Below are 10,907 nucleotides of genomic sequence, written 5' to 3' on the forward strand. Positions count from 1 at the left end.
CACAATACGATACATGATACGAGTCAAAATGCAAATTATGCCACACACTATGAGCCGAAATATACATTACACCACACAGTATGAGCCGAAGTTCATATCACGCCATACGGTATGAGTAGAAATGCGTATTATGCACCACAGTATGAGCTGAAATATACATTATGCCACACAGTCCACCCTCCCACAGCACCCATGTCACCCTCCCCCCCCTCACACGGTGATTGTTGGCCTCTAGGGCTCACCCTCACCTCCAGCAGTACTGGCAATGTCAGGCACACTGTCAGTCTTACCTCCTGGCCGATTGCGCACCCCCACTGACAGGCACCCCCCCTGGCCCCCATCAAAAAGCAGACACCGCATACACTTTAAAGGCAGCCCGGGCCCTGGCCGCAGCTGCGATACTCAGTGAGCACTGACAGCTCTCCTCCTTCAATCCTCCGACGGTGACCAGGATCTGTCCTATGTCTGGGCAGCGGCTCTCCTCTCTCCTATGGCTGGGCAGCGGCTCTCCTCTCTCCTATGGCTGGGCAGCGGCTCTCATCTCTCCTATGGCTGGGCAGCGGCTCTCCTCTCTCCTCCTGCAGCCCTTCCGTCTCCTGGTCTCCGTGCTGTAGTGCTGCTGGTCAGTCACATGAAGGAGAGGCGGAGAGGGTACACTGTGGGTGTGAGCTGGCTCTGGTCCCAGCGGCAGCTGTCCAATCAGTGTGCGCTGACAGCCTACTGGAGTCGGGCCGGCTCAGAATGAAGCATGTAAAAAAAAAAATCCTCTGCAGCGCCGCTACTTATGGCAATCCGTGTACGCGGCTGGGCTCCCTGAGACTCATGGGGCCCTAAGCGCATGCCTTGGTTGCCTAGTGGCAAATCTGTCCCTGCCACCAACACTCGCATGACACTCCCATAAGACAGACCATCTCCATGCGTCTGATTAGTTACCTCCCGTCACAACCCAGAAATGCCCAATACATTTTCCAACCATTGAGTGTCAATTGACTTCAGATGGTTATACATATATGCATTAATTAAAAGCAACAATTAGTCTAGTGTCAACATAAATCAGAGTCTTTCATGCAAGTTACAAAAACTTTTGTTTAAAAATTCTTAAGTTAAATGGCATTCCCCCCACATGGGACGTACCTCACGCACTGATTGGTCATATAACAATATTGAAATTAGGCTTAGTAACATGTTTTCTGTAAAATATCCTATAATTAGTCCCTATATTTAACACACAACTTGAGTATTTGTGTAATATTCTTCTAAAAACAGCTGTGCAAATAATAATTTGAATTTTGTTAAAATTTTCTTTTTTGCTATAACATTAATAAAGCATAACAATCACAATTATAGTACAGTTTACATCTGCAGTGTGTGAATGGGATAATGGTGTTCCACCCATGCAGTACAAAAGAAAAATGAAAGAAAATACAAAAAACCTTCACAATACAGTAGTTTCCAGCAGCAAATAGTTTCCACCAGCAAAAAATGTGCCACCAATACCTTTAATTCCTGCTAGTGTTTCCCACACAACACAAGGAGACCACCACAGGTTTTGGGTTAAAACCTAGGTCGGATTAAGCCTTGAGGGGCCTGGGGAATTTAAGACCAGGGGGCCCCAGGGAAGGAAGGGGGTGAATATTAGATTGTGCATACCTCCCAACTTGACCTATTCCAGGAAGAACAAAATGCTCTGCTCCTGGACTTCCCTCTTAATATATGATTGGTGTCACCTGTGTTGAACTATATAATTAATAAGAAAGGTATTTCAATACAGAAAGAGGGGAGGTGGATGCTGGGATCCCTGGGTCACTTACAGTTCTCTCCCCCCCTCCTATCTCTCCTCTGGTTTGAAAGCTTCATTGGTAGGTCATAAAACCTGATACTCCTGTGTATCCGCCTGTGCTGCATACTGTCTTTCTTGCATTCCGGCTGCCTGGTTCTGCTTCTGCACAAGATGGAGATCAGTGTCCTGACAAATGGGGGCATGAGGTACAGAATCCCCTGCGTGCCCCATTCCCCCCCCCCTCCCCTTTAATCTGGCTATAGCTAAAACCATGGTTGAAAATAACAAAAGCAGAGATTATAGGGATGGAAGAAAAGTGCAAAGGGAGATGTCGTTTACATTCACAATTGTCTGATTACCAACCGGTGAGTATATTTGATAGCTGATATTATATTAGACTGAACTTTGTCTTCTAGAGAGATTCCTCATATTTGTCCCCATTTCTGACTCCTACCTCTGTATTTGAGAGGGCAGAAGTTCTAGCCAAATTCATTGTGAGCTGCCATATTTCCTGTAGGCACACTGGCTTCCCCTTTGCAAACTCTGCTCAGCTGATTGACTCAGCCAAAGAAACAGTCTCTCTTCAGCTGATTTGTTCACTTTGCATTCCAGTATCAGTTTTGTCTTAGTTCCTAGATGACTGTGTTGGACATTTGTGTACTTCAGTGTGCTCCAATGGCTGTATTGTGCTTCTGCGTGCCTCCTTCATATTTTCTAAACTTCACTTGTGTGTGTGCTACATATTTCTAAACAACAGTTGTCAGGGGCGTAGCCAGAACTTTGTGGGCCCCATAGCAACAATCTGAAGGGGCCCTGTCCCAATGCTTCTACAGAGACACTTCTCTGCAGCAGTTGGTAATTGTATGCCCTATAATAGTGCCCTAGTTCATTTTCTGAACCATAGTAGAGCCTTATTTAATGTTATGCCCCATAGTAGTGCCCTAGTTTCTTTTATGTATCGCAGTAGTGTTAACTTCACCCTACTGTATGTCACATTTCAGAGCTGTCAGTACACATTATGCCGCACAGTACCCATAATTCACATTATGATATATAGTGCTCCCTGTTCATATTGTACCTCATTACAGTGCCCAGGTTCATATTATAAAACATTAAAATGCCCTCCAGTCCATTTTATACCACACTACAATGAGCAGGTCCATAGATACACTGCTCAAAAAAATAAAGGGAACACTTAAACAACACAATGTAACTCCAAGTCAATCACACTTCTGTGAAATCAAACTGTCCACTTAGGAAGCAACACTGATTGACAATCAATTTCACATGCTGTTGTGCAAATGGAATAGACAACAGGTGGGAATTACAGGCAATTAGCAAGACACCCCCAATAAAGGAGTTGTTCTGCAGGTGGTGACCACAGACCACTTCTCAGCTCCTATGCTTTCTGGCTGATGTTTTGGTCACTTTTGAAAGCTGGCGGTGCTTTCACTCTAGTGGTAGCATGAGACGGAGTCTACAACCCACACAAGTGGCTCATGTAGTGCAGCTCATCCAGGATGGCACATCAATGCGAGCTGTGGCAAGAAGGTTTGCTGTGTCTGTCAGCTTAGTGTCCAGAGCATGGAGGCGCTACCAGGAGACAGGCCAGTACATCAGGAGACGTGGAGGAGGCCGTAGGAGGGCAACAACCCAGCAGCAGGACCGCTACCTCCGCCTTTGTGCAAGGAGGAACAGGAGGAGCCCTGCAAAATGACCTCCAGCAAGCCACAAATGTGCATGTGTCTACTCAAACGATTAGAAACAGACTCCATGAGAGTGGTATGAGGGCCTGACGTCCACAGGTGGGGGTTGTGCTTACAGCCCAACACCATGCAGGACATTTGGCATTTGCCAGAGAACACCAAGATTGGCAAATTCGCCACTGGCGCCCTGTGCTCTTCACAGATGAAAGCAGGTTCTCACTGAGCACATGTGACAGACGTGACAGAGTCTGGAGACACCAAGGAGAACGTTCTGCTGCCTGCAACATCCTCCAGCATGACCGGTTTGGCAGTGGGTCAGTAATGGTGTGGGGTGGCATTACTTTGGGGGGCCGCACAGCCCTCCATGTGCTCGCCAGACATAGCCTGACTGCCATTAGGTACCAAGATGAGATTCTCAGACCACTTGTGAGACCATATGCAGGTGCGGTTGGCCCTGGGTTCCTCCTAATGCAAGACAATGCTAGACCTCATGTGGCTGGAGTGTGTCAGCAGTTCCTGTAAGATGAAGGCATTGATGCAATGGACTGGCCCGCCCGTTCCCCAGACCTGAATCCAATTGAGCACAGTGGGACATCATGTCTCGCTCCATCCACCAACGCCACGTTGCACCACAGACTGTCCAGGAGTCGCCAGATGCTTTAGTCCAGGTCTAGGAGGAGATCCCTCAGGAGACCATCCGCCACCTCATCAGGAGCATGCCCAGGCGTTGTAGGGAGGTCATACAGGCACGTGGAGGCCACACACACTACTGAGCCTCATTTTGACTTGTTTTAAGGAAATTCATCAAAGTTGGATCAGCCTGTAGTGTGTTTTTCCACTTTAATTTTGAGGGTGACTCCAAATCCAGACCTCCATGGGTTAATAAATTTGATTTCCATTGATAATTTTTGTGTGATTTTGTTGTCAGCACATTCAACTATGTAAAGAACAAAGTATTTAATAAGAATATTTCATTCATTCAGATCTAGGATATGTTATTTTAGTATTCCCTTTATTTTTTTGAGCAGTGTATATTGCAGGCCCCAAGGAAAAAGTTTGAAAGGACCCCTACGTACCACCCAATGGCAAAAAATGTATATAACATATGTAACTGTGACAGGGAAGGTGGTCCCCTCTCAGCTCTGGGCCCCATAGCAGCTGCACTGCCTGCACCTATGGTAGCTACGCCATTGACAGTTGTTGTTATACCCCAATTTTCTGAACATCACCACTGAGTGCAGAGATTCATTCCCATTTCGGTGCATTCTTTTATATACTGTGTTCATCAAAGTTCCATCTATTCCTGGATCTCCTCAAGTAACCTTGCGCTGCTTACTCAGTCCTTTCAGCTGGGTTTTTAAATACCCCATACCTGTCTGGTGCCTCTATTCCTTTCTCCCTATAGACACATTTCCTGTAGGGTTCACTTACTATGAATTATCTACGGCGGAGCCCAAAAGTCCTTTCTAGGGTCCCTCGTTAGACTCCGCACCGCTGGAACAGCTAACAGAAGTGCCTATCTGTGCAGTACAAGCTAACGGGGTAGCAGAGGTACTGTAGATAGACAATAGGGATATTATTGCACAGAACAAAGAATTTGGGTTCCTTCCAAGTGTAATCACTTATGGCAACAAAATATTGTAAAGCATCATCTAGATTCTATACCTGCGAGCAGGTTCCACTTGCCTTCTTGTTCATATCATAGTCGTGGAATGTTGTGCACGCACACTCCTTAGGCAACCATAAGCTTGGCTCATGAATACCAAGCATTCAAACACCTCTTAGTTTTAATGGCTGGTGTGGATGCTAATTGTCAAGACCCATAATCCAAAGAGCAAGTGTTGTGTTGAAAAATTGCAAACCGTCTTAGCAAGTAGCCTGTTGGATTTCCGAGCATGCATAAGGATAACAGTCCATGTGTTGTGCTTCATTAATTTAGCACTAAGAGCAGCCAGTCGTGTAACTATTTTAAGCTTTGCTACTGGTCCATCTGTCTATCTTAACTCTTATAGAAAAAGCTAACAACTAACAACTGCAAAAGAATTTTGCAAAAGTAATTCAAAGGATAATGGACAACTGTTATAAATTTTACACAAATGAAAAGTTATTGTTATCCTAATCATTGTACTCATTAACAAGTCGATCATTAGTCAACGTATGCCCAGAGCAGCACTTGCTCAGGATTTATGTGAAACAACATTAATCAATGTGACATAATCTTTGGATTTAATAATCTTATGATTTTATTGCCAAAACACCTTTTTGTTTCATTGATTTCTATTTATTTCAGAATAAGCCTTTGGGGTACTTTGAATATATGTTCAACTAATATCACTTGTCATGCTTTTTGCCACAAACAGTAAACACATTTCTGTTCAGTGCCTGGAGTTCATACTGTCCATTATCTGGTTCTAGATGGCTATATGAGCCTCATACTGTACTCACTTTCCACTTCACTTAAGCTGCTCAGACCTTGGCCCAAAGTAGAATGTGAAAACTTCTCAGTTTTTTTTTAAAATAAATAAATGATCACAAGATGTTTTGAAAGCGTTTACAGTTTAATGTTCCCTACACAATGTAGATGCAGCCACATTGTTACCTGAACCAATATTCATGAGATAGAAGCTTATATATTCACTAGTAACCAATGACATTTTTGAGGCAGTATTGGGACAAGCCAATTCTCTTCATGGGGAAGTAGCATCCGTGCCCAGAGCAGGGGACGACACTGGGGTCGGTGACACTTGGGCCCTCATTCTGACCTGATCGCACGTAGCAACTTTTTGCTGCCCGTGCGATCAGGTAGACGCCGCCTATGGAGGAGTGTTTTTTTGCATAGCAAGGCTGCTATGCCAAAAAAGTTTTGTGCAGAACTAAACTAGGGTAAGACTTACTCACCGTCTGCGATCACTTCAGCGTTGCAGGTCCCGGAATTTACGTCAGACATCCGCCTTACTAACGCCTCGGCACGCCTGCATTCGGATCTCCACGCCCCAAAAACGGTGAGTTGACGCCCGGAACCGCTGTGACCGTTTTCTTCATTGGAGGCGTCGCTGTCCGACGACAGCCGTCACAGGGTAACGACGCTGCCGCGCATGTGCAGTTCCGACCCGATCGCACCGCTGTGAAGAAGCGCAGTGTGCGACCTGGTTGGAATGACCCCCTTGGTGCGGCAAATAGTGCTCCTGAAAAGGGTGTGTGGCATTATAGGTAGGAGGTTTGGCCTAGAAGGAAACTCCCCAGTTACATAATTCCAAAAGGCATGCACAGCATTCACAGAGAGGCTGGGCTGCCAGCAGAGACTCTGCCTGAACTGACGGCTCCTCTTCAGTGACAGGATCTGGGCGCTGCACGTAAATGCCACAGTGCAGCAACCTGCTCCCTGTCACTGTGAAGGAGCCAGCATTTTGGTGTCACCTTCTGTCACCTTCTGGAGATGCAGTTTACTATAATTAATGCCTGGGCTTAGTCACGGTAAACATCATTTTCCAGCTTAACATTGCGGCTCATCCCTGCAAAGAGAATGGAATTCCCCCTCTTTGTGTGTTGATGTCCTGTTACCTACATTTAAGACAGCTATTTTTGATCTTTAATGACTCACTTACATCAGGCATGGTTCCCAAAGATTGGCGTATAGCGGAAGTAGTGCCGATATTCACAAAGGGAAGTAAAGCTGAACCGGGTAATTATAGACCAGTGAGTCTTACATCTATAGTGGGGAAAGTACTGGAAGGTATTCTAAGGGATAGTATACAGAAGTTCCTTGAAGCCAATAAGGTTATTAATAGGAACCAACATGGATTTGTGAAGGATAGATCATGTCAAACAAACTTACTAGGCTTTTATGAAACAGTTAGTGCAAACCTTGATCAGGGTAAGGAGGTGGATGTAATCTTTTTAGACTTTGCTAAAGCTTTCAATACAGTACCACACATGAGACTTATCTATAAGTTACAAGAACTAAGGCTAGGGAGCACAATATGCACTTGGGTCAGAAATTGGTTAGATAATAGGGAGCAGCGCATTGTGATAAATGGAACTTTTTCAAATTGGACTGAAGTACTAAGTGGTGTGCCGCAAGGGTCTGTTCTTCGACCACTATTTTTCAACATTTTCATTAATGATCTAGCAGTAGATCTAGAAAGCATGGTGTAAATTTTTGCAGATGATACCAAATTGTGTAAGGTTATAAATACGGAGGGGGATGCTGAGTCTCTTCAGAACGACTTAGTTAAACTGGAAGCATGGACAGCAAAATGGAAAATGATCTTCAATACAGACAAGTGTAAGGTAATGCACTTTCGTAGCAAGAACAAAAATAACACCTACATACTAAATGGGGTAAAATTAGGGGATTCTGTACTGGAAAAAGAATTAGGTGTTCACATAGATAGCAAACTAAGCAGCAGTACCCAAAGTAGGATTGCAGTAAAGAAGGCTAACAAGGTATTAGCATGCATAAAGTGGGGAATTGATGCAAGGGATGAGTGTGTTATACTCCCATTATATAAATCACTAGTGAGGCCACATCTTGAATACTGTGCACAATTTTGGGCACCATACAACAAAAATGATATCCTGGAACTAGAAAATGTTCAGAGGTGGGTGCCCAAATGCCTGAACCATCACTGGACTTTTACACAACACAGTGGGACTGTTTCTATTAAAAGGACCGGACTGTTATCAAGCCACGGCAACTCTGGTGAGGATTCCCCAACTTGCATCTATCAGTGGGACTACTAATCCTCCAGCAGTGTAAGCGATACATACCGTCCTGGGACTGCACCGTCAGCCCCAAGAAAACAAAACTGCCCACTTGCAATTATTTACAGGTCATCTGTGAACTATCAGGAACAGGCGAGATGTGGTATGGCTTAACACATGGTGACTAGGAGTTTGAGTTTTAAATGCATTTCATGTGTAAAGATTTTAACTATTGTACACAAATAATTTATTTACTTTATTAAATTGTGGTATCATTCAACAATTTATCTGTTCCTTGATTAGCGCTGCCTCCATTTCCTCTTTTTTGGGCACCCAAACTAATTAAGGGGATCGAGACGCTGGAATCCGAGAAAAGGCTTGCAAAGCTAGGCAAGTTTACACTGGAAAAGAGGAGACTAAGGGGGTCATTCCGAGTTGATCGCTCGCTGGCTAGTTTTAGCAGCCGTGCAAATGCTATGCCACCGCCCACAGGAGAGTGTATTTTAGCTTAGCAAAAGTGAGAACGCATGTGCAGCCGAGCTCTGCAAAAACAGTTTGTGCAGTTTCAGAGTATCTCTGAACCTACTCAGTGCTTGCGATCACTTCAGCCTATTCGTATCCAAATTTCAAGTCATACACCCACCCAGCGAACACCCAGCTATGCCTGCATTTTTTCAGACACGCCTGCGTTTTTACAAACACTCCCTGAAAACGGTCAGTTGACACCCAGTACCGCCCCATTCCTGTCAATCTTCTTGCGGTCGCCAGTGCGAAGGAAAACTTTGCTAGAACCTGATCACAACCACAAAGAGCTTTGTACCCGTACGTCACGCGTGCGCATTGCGGGGCATACGCATGCACAGAAATGCAATTTCTCTAACGTCCTAGTGGATGCTGGGGACTCTGTAAGGACCATGGGGAATAGACGGGCTCTGCAGGAGACAGGGCACTTTAAGAAAGAATTAGGAATACTGGTGTGCACTGGCTCCTCCCTCTATGTCCCTCCTCCAGACCTCAGTTTGAATCTGTGCCCGGACGAGCTGGGTGCACTTTAGTGAGCTCTCCTGAGCTTGCTGAATAGAAAGTATTTTGCTAGGATTTTTTTATTTTCAGAGAGGTCTGTTGGCAACAGACTCTCTGCTACGTGGGACTGAGGGAGAGAAGCATCCCTACTCACTGTGGATAGGTCATGCTTCTTAGGCTACTGGACACCATTAGCTCCAGAGGGATCGAACACAGGAACGCACCCTTGGTCGTCCGATCCCAGAGCCGCGCCGCCGTCCCCCTCGCAGAGCCAGAAGCCAGAAGCCGGCGTGAGAAGCAAGAAGACTTCAAAAGCGGCGGCAGAAGACTCCAGTCTTCACATGAGGTAGCGCACAGCACTGCAGCTGTGCGCCATTGCTCCCACATTAAACCCACACACTCCGGTCACTGTAGGGTGCAGGGCGCAGGGGGGGGGGCGCCCTGGGCAGCAATTAGAGACCTCTTGGCAAAGTGGGCATATCTACAGTTGGGCACTGTATATATGCATGAGCCCCCACCATTATTTTACACAAAATCGCGGGACAGAAGCCCGCCGCTGAGGGGGCGGGGCTTCTACCTCAGTACTCACCAGCGCCATTTTCTCTCCACAGCTCCGCTGAGAGGAAGCTCCCTAGGCTCTCCCCTGCAGATTCACGGTAGAAAGAGGGTAAAAAGAGAGGGGGGGGCACATAAATTTAGCGCAAAATCAGTATATACAGCAGCTACTGGGTAAACACTAAGTTACTGTGTAATTCCTGGGTCATATAGCGCTGGGGTGTGTGCTGGCATACTCACTCTCTGTCTCTCCAAAAGGCCTTGTGGGGGTTCTGTCCTCAAATAGAGCATCCCCTGTGTGTGTGGTGTGTCAGTACGCTTGTGTCGGCATGTTTGACGAGGAAGGCTATGTGGAAGCAGAGCAGGTACAAATGAATGTGGGATCGCCGCCGACGCCCGATTGGATGGATATGTGGAAGGTTTTAAATGATAATGTTAATTCCTTGCATAAAAGGTTGGATAAAGCTGAAGCCTTGGGACAGTCAGGGTCTCAACCCATGCCTGCTCCTACAGCGCAGAGGCCGTCAGGGTCTCAGAAGCGCCCACTATCCAAAATTGTTGACACAGATATCGACACGGATTCTGACTCCAGTGTCGATGGCGATGATGCAAAGTTGCAGCCTAAAATGGCTAAAGCCATCCGCTACATGATTATAGCAATGAAGGATGTATTGCACATCTCAGAGGAAAACCCAGTCCCTGACAAGAGGGTTTATATGTTTGGGGAAAGAAGGCATGAGGTGACCTTTCCCCCTTCACATGAGTTAAATGAGTTATGTGAAAAAGCTTGGGAATCTCCAGATAGAAAAATGCATTTTTCCAAACGGTTGCTTATGGCGTATCCTTTCCCGCCAACGGACAGGTTACGCTGGGAATCCTCCCCTAGGGTAGACAAAGCTTTGACACGCTTATCTAAGAAGGTAGCCCTGCCGTCACAGGATACGGCCACCCTAAAAGATCCTGCGGATAGAAAGCAGGAAGGTATCCGGAAGTCCATTTATACACATTCAGGTACCCTACTAAGGCCGGCAATTGCGTCGGCCTGGATGTGTAGTGCTGTAGCAGCATGGACAGATACTTTATCTGAGGAACTTGATACCTTGGACAAGGATACTATATTACTGACCCTGGGGCATATA

Source organism: Pseudophryne corroboree, chromosome 1 (genome assembly GCF_028390025.1).
Source record: "Pseudophryne corroboree isolate aPseCor3 chromosome 1, aPseCor3.hap2, whole genome shotgun sequence".
In the NCBI taxonomy this organism is placed as follows: Eukaryota; Metazoa; Chordata; class Amphibia; order Anura; family Myobatrachidae; genus Pseudophryne; species Pseudophryne corroboree.